This window comes from Mauremys mutica, chromosome 23 (genome assembly GCF_020497125.1).
Source record: "Mauremys mutica isolate MM-2020 ecotype Southern chromosome 23, ASM2049712v1, whole genome shotgun sequence".
In the NCBI taxonomy this organism is placed as follows: Eukaryota; Metazoa; Chordata; order Testudines; family Geoemydidae; genus Mauremys; species Mauremys mutica.
In genome coordinates this window covers 3044010-3056775 of record NC_059094.1, presented here as the reverse complement: position 1 = coordinate 3056775, position 12766 = coordinate 3044010, and the positions used below count along the sequence as shown (strand labels likewise).

Genomic DNA, 12766 nt, shown 5'->3' with positions numbered 1-12766 from the left:
TGCACCCCAGAAATATGCCATCTTACACTGCTAAAGACTTTCTATTGAACAATATAAAGTAATTAATTCGTTCACCGCTTTATCAAAAGATAGTGGACCTGCACCAGCCTTTGTCATCTGAGCAGATTCCCCAAGCACTTTAGACAAAGTCATTGGTAAAGATAAACCATTAAAATAAGTTTAACTACAGAAAGATAGATTTTTTTCAGTGATTATAAGTGTTACGCATAGAGGTCATAGTTTGTTACATAAGAAATAAAAGGTAAAATTGCAGTCTATATTCTGAACGATATCAGACCAAGCAAGATTGAATCACCCTGCTAGATGTTGCAGGCAGAATTCTATTCACAGTTCATACTAACTAGAAAGCATTCTAGCTAGTACCATCCCTCCTCAGTTCACTGATGCTTCTCTTTTCCAAAAGTTCTTGTTTCCAATTGTTGAGATGGAGATGGAGAGAGGCGGACTCATGATGCCAGTGTCCCTTATTTTATACTCTGAGCTAGTTATTTTTCCAGGCACATGGAGAGTCAAGCATCAGGTGTTTGGGTGTGCCTTGCTGAGTCAGAGAGTTAAGCAATCCCTACCTATTGTGTGGAGCTTGAGCTATTCTCTCCTGTTGAATTGTAAATGTGTTTACTATACTCTGGTTTCTCTTCAGATCGTATAAATCTTTCGCCTTTTACTAAAGATTCCCTGCTGGCCAGTGGCTGGTGAGGGTCTCTTAACAGCTGTTTAGGTGTGGGCCACCTCTCTTGTTGCCCCTGTGGGAGCTAGCTATGGGTGTCTCCCAGACTCACAACCTATTTGATTAACAACCATATAGCAGAATCTCATAACTCCATATACAATGATGATATATGTATATTGACAGAACAAAGAGTTTCAGCAATCATGACTTTTCATGATTACTTTGCAAAGCATTCTTTGTACAAAATATTATAACCATATAACAGGGGTACAGGATGCTATTTTGAGGTACATTATGTCACACCCTCCCCATCTAGTGCCCCATCTCTGGCTGTTAAGGGTATTTGCCTGTAGCAGGTATAGATGGGCCACATATAATTATAGGCAGTCTCATCATACCCTCCTCTCCATAAATTTATCCAGCTGGATCTTGAAGTCAGTTAGGTTTTTTGCCCCCCACTGCTCCCCTTGGAAGGCTGTTCCAGAACTTCACTCCTTGATGGTTTGAAACCTTCATCTAATTGAAAGCCTAAACTTGTTGATGGCTGGTTTGTATCCATTTGTTCTTATGTCAACATGGGTGCTTAATTGAAATAACTCCTCTCCCTCCCTTGTATCTATCCCGCTCATTGTTTAGAGAAAGCAATCGTGTATCTCATCAGTTTTCATTTGGTTAAGCTAAGCTTGCGAAGCTCTTTGAGTCTCCCCACATAAGGCAGGTTTTCAATTCCTCTGATCATCCTATCACTTCTCTGAACCTGTTCCACTTTTTTCATCTTTCTTAAACATGGGAGATGAGAAATGCACACAGTATTTTAGATGAGGTCTCACCATGTCTTGTACTAAGGCTTTCCTGATCGCATTAGCCTTTTTCACAGCCACATGAAGTTAGCAGCTCCTAGTCATCCTGTGATTAACCAATACACCCAGATCTTTCTCCTCCCCTGTCTCTTCCAACTAATAAGTAGTCTTATTTTGGTCCTCTTACTATTCTTTTTAATTTGGGGTATGCAATTAATTTGCACCTCTATGGTGGGTTTAATATTTCCATGCAGCTTGCAGGCATTTCACTCTTGTGACTGTTCCTTTTAACGTCTATTTAACTAGCTTCAGTTTTGTGTAGTTCCCCTTTCTTAAGTTAAATGCTAGTGTGGTCAGCTTCTTCAGTAATTTTCCCCCCAACAACAATGTTATGTTTAATTACTGAGCAGTTCAGCTATATTCACCTCTTGGACTAGACCCAGTGCTCCACCTAGACCTGAATCAAAAATTGCCTCTTTCTTTGTGGGTTCTAGGACAAGCTGCTCCAAGAAGCAGTCATTTATGGTGTCAAGAAACTTTCTGTCTGCATCCTGTCATGTAGTGACATGTACTCAAATATCCCCATATTTGTGTACATCTGCCATTACTGAGTTTTCTATTTTTATAGCCTCTCATATCTTCCTGAGCATTTCACCATCACCATCCTGGTCAGTATTCATACTGCTATACTCTTTCCTAGTCAAGCATGGAATTTCTTATATAGAGAGATTCTGTTATAGTTTGATTTTTACTATATTTGACTCTACTTTCTTTCACATACACTGCTGGGTGGTTGGCACTACTCCCATCGTTGCTGTATAATTTGTACCTGGTATTAGCATCCCATTGATTGTCATCATTCCACCAAGTTTCTGTGATACCTACTATCTCCATATGCTCATTTAATATCTGGCACACAAGTTCATCCATCTTAGTATTTAGACTTCTAGCATTTGTATACATGCAGTTACAAAATTGGTCAATATTTGTCTCCCTTAGTGTGATGTAATTGAATGGGACTTTTTTTCATTTGACTGTTTCTGTTCAGTTTGTACCTCTACTTTATTAACTTCTATCCTCTCCTCCTTACTAGGATATAGAGAATCCCTGTTAATATATCCTCCTCTATTGGATGTCTCTGTCCGAACCATGTGCTCCTCCGCACCTTTCCCCTAGCCTTTTAAAAAACCCTCTTATGACCTTTTTAATTTTGAATGCCAGTAATCTGGTTCTGTTTTGGTTTAGGTGGAACCCATCCTTCTTGTATAAGTTTCTTCTTTACCTAAGGTTCTCCAGTTCCTAATAAACTTATCCCTTTTCCCAATACTATAATCTCAGACATGCATTGAGCCCCTGCAATTCTGCCTGTCTTTCTCACTGTGCCCATGGAACTGGAAGCATTTCAGAGAATGCCACCATGGAGGTCCTGGACTTTAATCTCTTATCTTGCAGCCTAAAATTGGCCTCCAGGACATCTCTCCCCTACCTTTTTCTTCTGTCCATTGGTACCTACGTTTACCATGGCCACCAGCTCATCCCCAGCACTGCACATACATCTGTCTCTAGATGTTTCGAGAGATCCGCAACCTACGCATCCTGCGGGCAATTCACCATGCAGTTCTCCCAGTCAACACAAACCCAACTATCTGTATTTCCAATGATTAAATCCCCCGTTACTATTACCTGTCTCTTCCTAATAAATGGGATTCCCTCCGCAGGATGAGTATCCTCAGCGTGAGAGGATACTAAAACATCATCTGGAAGGAGGGTCCCAACCATAGGATCATTTCCCTCCACTCCAGTTTGATGATCTTCTACCCTGAGACTTTCATCCACAGCAGCACAGAGGCTGTCAGACTGGGGGTAGAACTCCTCCACTGTGTCCCTGAATGTTTCCTTTGTGTACCTCTCTAACTCCTTTTGCGCTTCCAGTTAAGCCTCTTTGGTCTCCAGAGCCTGTACTCTGTCTCTGAGGGCCATGAGCTTCTTGCACCTAATGCATATATAAGGCAGGTAATCATACATGCCACATTCAGTGCAATAAACTGGATAGCCTCCACTCTGCTGTTGGTCTTCTGCCTGCATTCTTTTCACTCCTGTAGCTTTTTTTGTGTGTTTTTTGGTTGGTGCTTATTGACCTAAGTGTGGGGAACGTTAGGTGTCCCTGGTTGTCTTGCTCCTTCTCTAAACTCCCTTGCACAACTGCCCTGTTTGGTAGCTCTGGTCACTTAGGAGCTGGCTTTTTAAACCTTTGTTTTCTCATTGAGTAACCCCGCCCCGATTAACAGTTAATGGATACTAAATGGATTAGAGCTCAAAGTCTCATTAAGACACTCTCAGCTTTGTCTAGCAAGCTGCTAAGCTCAGCACCTGGCCTCCCAAACAGACCACACTCAAATAGCAAGCACACGACATACAGATAATAAACTCACCTTGTCTTCTTGGCCTCTTAACTCCTCTTAAAGTTGTATGAATTTAGAGATTAATAGTTCTAATAGCCTACAGCAGCAATTTTAGAATTTGATAATAAATCTTTGAAGTTTGTGCCAATTTTTACAGCGACCACAATAAAAACAATATCAAAAACCACAGCTGGTGGCTGGTTGTATTCCTTGGAGCTACAGATTTGAAGCAGTACTCCAACTCCAAGTGCAAACATAGGTCTGGTCTACACTGTGGGGCGGTCGATCTAAGTTGCGCAACTTCCGCTACGTGAATAACATAGCTAAAGTCGACGTACTTAGGTCTACTTACTGCAGTGAAGACACCGCGGTAAGTCGACAACTGACGCCCTCGTTTGGGGGGAGGGATAGCTCAGTGGTTTGAGCATTGGCCTGCTAAACCCAGGGTTGTGAGTTCAATCCTTGAGGGGGCCATTTTGGGATTGGCCCTGCTTTGAGCAAGGGGTTGGACTAGATCGCCTGAGTTCCCTTCCAACCCTAATAATCTATGGGTACGTGTTCACTACCTGCCGGATCGGCGGGTAGCAATCGATTTCTCGGAGTTTGATATATCGCGTCTCATCTAGACGCGATATATCGAACCCTGAACGCGCTCCCGTTGACTCCGGAACTCCACCGGAGCGAGTGGCGGTAGCAGAGTCGACGGAGCCGCAGACGTCGATCCCGCGCCGTGAGGACGGGTAAGTAATTCGACCTAAGGTACTTCAACTTCAGCTAAGCTATTCACATAGCTGAAGTTGCGTACCTTAGATCGGAAACCCCCCCCCCCCCCCAGTGTAGACCAGACCTAAGATTCTATGATGCTCTCCCGTGCACCTCTCGCCATGGTGGAGTACTGGAGTAGACGGGAGAGCGCTTGGCGATCTGATTTACCGCAATAAATCGACCCCTGCTGGATCAATTCCTGCCCATCGATCCCGTGGGTAATGTAGACAGGCACATAGACTGGAGATGTCACTTTACAAGCAGTTACTAGCATATTTATATTTCAGCATGGTTTTTTGCATCATGATTGGTGCTGTTTTGATCATCATCATCATCACAGTGATCCCGTCTGGCCTTGGAATCTGAATCACTTTACTAAAATACTTTTAACAAGCTTAAAAAAAAGTAAAGCCTTACAGTTGTGTTTTAACACTGGCATCCCAAATAGGCTGTGTAGAGCTGGGAATAAAAGATAATGGGACCTGTTAAATATAATCTTATAGGACAATCATTTGGCGACAAAGCAAGTGAAAGGATCATGTGTAATCACAGGAACAGTCAAAATAGTGGGTTAGTAGCTCCCCTACCTGACACGCAGAGGATGTAGTTACAGCAGGCCACAATGGAAATAACTACAGGAGCCACACATTTCTTCTGAGAAATAATACCAGCAGTCTCCATGTTAGTGAGTGCATTCTGAGTTAATACTGTAGCTCATAACAGAATATTGGTATAGAATCATAGGACTGGAAGGGACCTCGAGAGGTCATCTAATCCAGTCCCTTGCACTCATGGCAGGACTAAGTATTAGCTCTAGACCATCCCTGACCGGTGTTTGTCTAGCCTGCTCTTAAAAATCTCCAATGATGGAGATTCCACAATCTCCCTAGACAATTTATTACAGTTCTTAACCACCCTGATGGGAAGTTTTTTTCCTAATGTCCAACCTAAACCATCCTTGCTGCAATTTAAGCCCGTTGCTGCTTGTCCTATCCTCAGAGATTAATTTCATTTAAAAAAAATTATTTTAAAAACATTAAGGCTGCACAGTCAAACACTCAAGTTTGAAAATGCCCAAATTGTCTGTGCAATTTTAATTTGCCCCCCCAGTAGTTTTTCATTACATAGTCACATACTATCTCTTCCATAGGACTCCTGCTGGTTACTCAATACTTTTCATGCTCCTCTTTCCATGTCTGGCTCTAGGCCTTATTTACTTCACACCACCCAAACTCCCTGCACTAAAATAAAATACAAAGTCATTTACTTTTCATGAATGTTTCTATGGTGCTAACTGTAGTATATTCAGATTCACAGACAGTAACTGACTAGGATGAGACCCCACATTTCTGCCAGTAGAGACTTGGGACTTGTCAGTTCAATTCCAGGCTCTGGAGAGGAGTGTGTTCTAGTGCTTATTCTCCTCACCAGCTTCTGTCCCTTTTCCCATTTCTCCTCTCTCTTCATTCTAGTTAGTGTTTCCTCCTTACATAAGAATGGCCATAGTGGGTCAGACCAAAGGTCCATCTAGTCCAGTATAGTGTCTTCCAACAATGGCCAATGCCAGGTGCCCCAGAGGGAAAGAACAGAACAGGTAATCATCAAGTGATCCATTCCTTGTCGCCTATTCCCAGTTTCTGGCAAACAGAGGCTAGGGACACCATCCCTGGCCATCCTGGCTAATAGCCATTGGGGAAGAAAGAAAGAGAGAAATAATTGGAGATATACCTATCTCCTAGAACTGGAAGGGACCTCGAAACTTTTTTTTCACCTCCTACCCTGGGTGGAGGTGGGGAGAGTAAAGAGGTACATTAACTTGCTCTCCACCTCTCTCTGCCAGGCTCTGCATACACCTTGTCCATAATACCGGAGTACCTGGAGGGGAGGGGGTGCATTGTCTCCTTGCTCTTAGTTCTGTGCCCAGCATCACAGCAGCCAGGAGGCACAACTGCAGGGAAAATTCTGCTCAGCCCTGCAGCTCTCAGGTTGGAGTGATCTCAGTGCAGACAATCTTTGGAAAATTTGGCAGCCAAACTCTACTGAGCATATGGGATATAAGCCCCAACAAATAAATCTTGGCCAAATCTGGGGAAATTTTCATGGGGTCGGCAAAAGGCACAACCCTGACAGCAGTGCAACCCTTCTGCCACATCAAATCCTTGCTCCAAATCATGGAGACGCTACAGTATCTCAGTGAAACTGTTGCAAACTTTTTTTTAAATATGGGGAAGACATTTCCCCATTATTGCATTCTCATACAGTTTAACTATTTTAGCTGGATTGTTCCCAAAATATTTAGCCTTGGATGGAGAAGTTCTACTGTTTGGGCTTAATTTTGGCAAAGTTTTTATAAGCAACTGAAACTGGGTCTGTGAAAAAGGTCTATGAAAAGTGATAGGCAACCTTAACTAAAGGCAGTACTACCAGGTCTGCCTTTCATTTACCAGACACAGGTTTCTTAACTTCAGCTCCTTAACTAAGCCAATAAAACCTTCAGCTGAACATATAAACTTCCTTTCCCATTAGACAATTGTTGCATGCTAGTAGATCCACTCAGTGCACTCATTCAAGACCATTGCTCTTCTCTCTTAACACCAGCCAGTCAGAGGAAAGGAATTCCTCTAACATCATAATGTTTCTTTTCCACCCATCTCTCCTTTGCCGCCTGCACATCAGTTGCATTGATGGTCAAGGTCTTGTGTTTTTATAAAAATGCATTTCTCTCAGCAGAATAAAGGCTCTATTATGTAAAACTGGGAGACTTTCTTTTCACTTGATGTGGAAGAGTAAGACTAGTTTCTCATATTCAAATTGCTTTCAGCCTGGAGGGTATTGAGAAGTTTCCTGATGATCCCCATCACCTGAAAGGTTCCATGGGGGAGAGATCAAAAGGAAGTAAAAGATCCAGTTCTTCCCCTAGAATAGTTGCTACAACCAGAGAAGTTAAACCCATAGTCTCTAGCAGCCCCCCATCACAAAGCAGAGGCCTTTATTTCCTGCTTAATTGCCAAGCACTTTTCTTTTTCTCCCCACAATAGCCCAAACTTATGTGAGGCCCTCTCATTGGGCCTCCACAACAGTTCTTTGTTACATACAGCTCTTTCAGGACCTGACTTCTTTCCACTTATCTGAGTGGAAGGCTGCAATGGAGGCTAGCTTTCTCTCCCACTCAAAGGGTTGGGAGGCACTAGCTTACTTGCAAACTTGCGTCAGTGTAAATTAGAGAGTTATAGTTAAAATTTAGTTAAACCACTGCAAACACCAGTGTGGATGTTCTTAAATGGGTTTTAAGTACCTTGTATCAACTGAGTGTAATGTGGTAAGGAATCAATATTAGCAAGGGTTAAATGAATTTAAGACCTACATAAGGGTTTTATACCAGTCTAAATTGTTTTTAAACATATTTTAATTAAACACTAAGTTGCTCCTATTTAGAAAAGGCCTTGATGTCTCCAGGAGAGTCAAACTCCCAAGTGAGTATCAGACCATACATGGATTGTTCCTTAAGACTGATTTCTTAGTAACACCTGCATCAATTCCTTTGGGAGGGCATGAGACATACTCTTATGACTCATTTGAAAAGAAAACTGGAACTTTAAAAGGAGCTCGTGGTAATAGCCACAGGGCTAACAGTAATACTCTTGTAATATATTTCCTCTGGCAGGTCTCAAATCCTTGATAATGGTGGGTATATATTTTCTCCATCTAGAAATGGGGAAATAGACAAAACTTTTTTTTAGTGTGTCGACCAATATTCTGTGGACCATTATCACCTTGACATAGAATCTGGGTTTCATAACTCCCCATACTCTGCTCTGATTGACTCACTCATTTACAAGTATCAGAGGGGTAGCCGTGTTAGTCTGGATCTGTAAGTCTATAAGGTGCCACAGGACTCTTTGCTGCTTTCACTCATTTACAGCCTTCTATACTGGATAATTCAATGTAGAAGACGACATACCAGGAAACAGGAAGTACGGATAATATGTAGGGTTTTAATTAGGGCCATCAAGCAATTTAAAAAAAATTAATAATGAGATTAAAAAAATTAATCAGAGTTTTAATCACACTGTTGAATAGAAATATTTTTGGATGTTTTCTATATTTTCAAATATAGTCTGGGGGCTTCAGCCTCCCTTGGGATGCAGGGCTTCAGCCCTGTGCCCTGAGGGGGGCTGAAGCCTGGCTCGGGGTTCCAGCCAACCCCCCAGAGTGTGGGGCTCCAGCCTGGTGCTTCAGCTCACCTGCTGCCCCCAGAGCTGCTGGCTGGGGCTTCAGCCCCCCCACTGCTGATGCCTCCCTCCCCGCTCAGAGGTCTGCAATTAATGTGTTAAAAAAATTAACACATGAATTTTTCTTTCAGTTAATCACAGGCATTAACTGTAATTGACACCCCCTTTCTCACACTTTTATAAGCTCACCAATGAGTATTTGGGAGAAATTTGAATGAAGCGGGTATGTGGCTTGTTGGGCTGGGATATGGACAGAACAAGGAGTAATGGTCTCAAGTTGAAGTGGGGGAGGTTGAGGTTGGATATTAGGAAACACTTTTTCACTAGGAGGGTGGTGAAGCACTGGAATGGGTTACCTAGGGAGGTGGTGGAATCTCCTTCCTTAGAGGTTTTTAAGATCAGGCTTGACAAAGCCCTGGCTGGGATGATTTAGTTGGGGATTGGTCCTACTTTGAGCAGGGGTTTGGACTAGATGCCTCCTGAGGTCCCTTCCAACCCGGATATTCTGTGATTCTCTGGCGATCCATTGCATACCAAGGGGCAGTATAGAAAAATACAGAGGTATTGTATCTGGGAAGAATAAGCTATAAAGGGGGCACCTATTACTTGAGGACAGTTTAGAACAGCTGCTTGAAATAGTTCTTGTCCATCATATCTGTCTGTCTACCTCTCTTGTGATGGTCACTCCATCTGCAGAAGTCTGGATCCAAGTCAGGTTCTTCTGTTAAACAGACACCAGAGGACCCTCTCCCATCCATCAGCATCACATTGAGAAGAGAACCTCATAGATAGGAGAAACTTGGGCCACATTCCCCTTGGAGAAGTAGGAACTAGCACTCATGGGGAGGTACAGAATATAGAGTTCTTAGTTACCACAAAATTCATAAGTTTTTCTGTATTGTCAAAGGATCCCCAAAGAGACTGTTCTAACCAGAATAACTATCCGCTCTCCAGAAAAACTTGGGTGGTCTTATTTTTTAGTAACCAAGATCCTCTCAACACAAAGTGGTTAAGTTGCTGTAATAGGCAGCACTTCCATGTGGAACTAGTGATGTGGACATCTGTTGATGTCAGTGACCCCAAGAGACTCTGAATTTGAGGACATTCCTATTTACCCAGGCACATCATCCGTAAGTTAGTACAGGGGCCCAGGCTTTTCTGTTCATGCTATTAGAATACTGCTAACTGTCCCAAAGATAGAACAGCTGCAAGCTCTGCAAACTGAGAGAGCACATTTAGTGTCCGGGAACAGCTCTCCCACCTGTCCAACCCATGGCTGAGTGAGTGCTTGCACAAGGAAGAGGTTGAAATGCCAGTGTGATGTTCATTGCTCCTACTCCTGCTGGTTTGTACTGAAAAAGTCCTGAAGTGATAACTTAAGGCCCCTGGGAAATAAAGATATTTCCTCCTCCATTTTGGCTTTCAGGTGCTACAGGTTCCTCTTTTTGCCTCTCCTTTTTAGCTGGACACTGCCATCCACTATTTACCTATCTTCGTTCAGTTCTGGACACAGTTAGCTGTGACGGCTGGTATTGTAAAGGAATTTGGAGTGCTTGGGGAAGGATGGTAGAAGCTTGCACACTAAATCTTGATGTTTGCAGCTGGGAGGGGGAACCACAAATGAATAGCTTGTCAGTGAGCTTCAGATTTGCTAAAACTTACCCTGCTATTTCTCAGATGATAGGGTATCTTACAATGTTTTTCTACAATCTTAAGAACATAGTGTAGTATTTTAAATACTTTTTAAATTTTGTTTACGTGAATTTTCTTCTTATAAAGGTCCAGTATCTGTTACCGTACCCTTTTTATAGGATAAGCACAAAGGTTGATATATGAATAATTTGCTCATCTCTGTACTATCCATTTCTTTTCAAAACAGCAGTGCAGACTTTTTTTTAGGTGCAGTTAACTTTGAAGCTAATCTGACCTGTTTATGCCAGTAAATGGTCACTGTTCTGTGTACTGAATGTGCATTCTGTGCTAGTACAATGTAAAATGTTTTTCATATTGGCAACTCTCATAAACAAAGTAGTTCACAAGACTGCAGGATACTGCATGCATGTATCTAAACAGCCCTCTCTAACTCCAGTGCATCTTACAGGGTCCTGAGGAACTGAACCTTTGGCTCAGCCTACTCTGATTTTCTGTCCCCTTTTCACTATGTTAGACTCTCTACAACGCAGCCTTCCTCAGGCTGAACTTGGTCAAAAAATCTGTGCAAAGGGTGCACCACCTATGACATTCAAAGAGTCATAAATCAGGCAAATCAAAACCAGTTTCACTGTCTCAATCCAGGGTGCTTGCAGGGAAGACTGCCAAATTTCAGCTTAAGAAATCTTCCAGAGAAGAAAAGAGTTGCAAGAGTCTGATAATGTGGTGTGGGTTTTTTTAATTTCCTTTCACCAAACCTGAAAATATTCCAGAAGATGAAAGTTTCCAAAAGGTATGAGCAACAGATTGCAAGGGGTTAAAACTGAAACTCTGGTGCAATTTCAGTGCTCTAGGTGTAGCACTGGCTGCTGCTTCCCCCACACACACGCACCTTCTGTTTGAAGATTTCCAAGTAGTTTTATAACACATTCATTGAGTCTTACCCAGCTCACAGGATGTTGTATTATCTATCTTCTGCAGACAAGGAAACTAAATCAGGTATTTTGTCTAGTTATGAATCAGGGAGAGTGCTGGAATACAAATTAGGACTTCATCTTGCATTTCAAGCTCCTACAACTTGACTAAATTTCCTTTTTTTTTAAAGACAGCTGGACTAGAAAGTAAGGTGCAGAATTCATTATGAGACCATTTAATTAGTTCTGTTAATTGAGTTGTATTATAGAATCACTTTCAACTGTTGAAGGAAAACCCCCAGAGGACACCAGAGACTTTAATTCCTCCAGTTGGGTGAGTTTGCTGCCTGTCAAGAGCAAGATCAACCCCTCAGGAATGTGTGTGCTGGGGACCCAGTTAACAGGTAAACGTTCCCATCTTGGAGTTTTGTTTCCATAAGCAGGATGTGGCAGTAAGGGAGAGGTGCAGTGTGTCAGACCATCTTTAAACAACATAGTTCTTGCTATTCCTGTTTAAATCCTATAACTTGGACTGCCATAAAATTGACGCACCTAATTAGTAGCTACTTGTCATGGCTCTGCTGGAAAAGCAGAATTTAGAATATTGTCCTCGAGGGGAATAATCACTACCCTGCAGATTCACATTCCCAAGCCATCTAGTTAATGTGAGTGGAGTACCGTGAGTGCTCTGGGGCCATGATATGAGTTGTTCTCTCTAAATATATTCTACTTCATGTGCTCATAGTGACTTGATCTGTGAAGGACTGGTCTGCTTCCAGTAGGCTTGGCTGGAGGTGGCTGGCAAGAATAACTGAAACTGTATATCCATTAAAAAAATATTTTCAGCACTGTCTACTTTGAATAGAGTAATTCAGTCTGCACTTCTAGAGTTCCTTATTATGTTTGTATATGAAGGGCGGGGGGGTCAGAGCTCGAATGAGGTAAAAAATGAAACTGGGTTTCTATTAAACAGGGGAAAAAAAACTGGAAGGAGTGATCTTAATATATACTAGTTAGTTTACAGCAAAACAGATCTACTGTTTCTTAGGGTCTGACTTTTTACTGAATTGACTGCATCTTCACTGTCCCAGTCTCTCTCTAACAGGTGAGCCAGCAGGCGTTCTGACTGAGAGGAATCATGATTGTTCCATCCCAGAGTTGGCCAAAACAAATCTCTTCTATTCCTCAGTTCATAGCGAATGTAGACAGTATCAATGAATGGAATTGTACTAGAATAAAACTACCTTTTGTTTGCACGACTTCTTAAACTTCCATATAGAGACGTGCTTCTTGCTATATAAGAACTGGATGT

The 12766-nt window shown here is 42.2% G+C and overlaps 1 pseudogene; it reads left to right on the top strand.

The window, feature by feature from the left end:
• Nucleotides 1-641: 641 nt before the first annotated feature.
• LOC123355617 lies at nucleotides 642-764 on the top strand (annotated as a pseudogene).
• The last annotated feature ends 12002 nt before the right edge of the window (nucleotides 765-12766 follow it).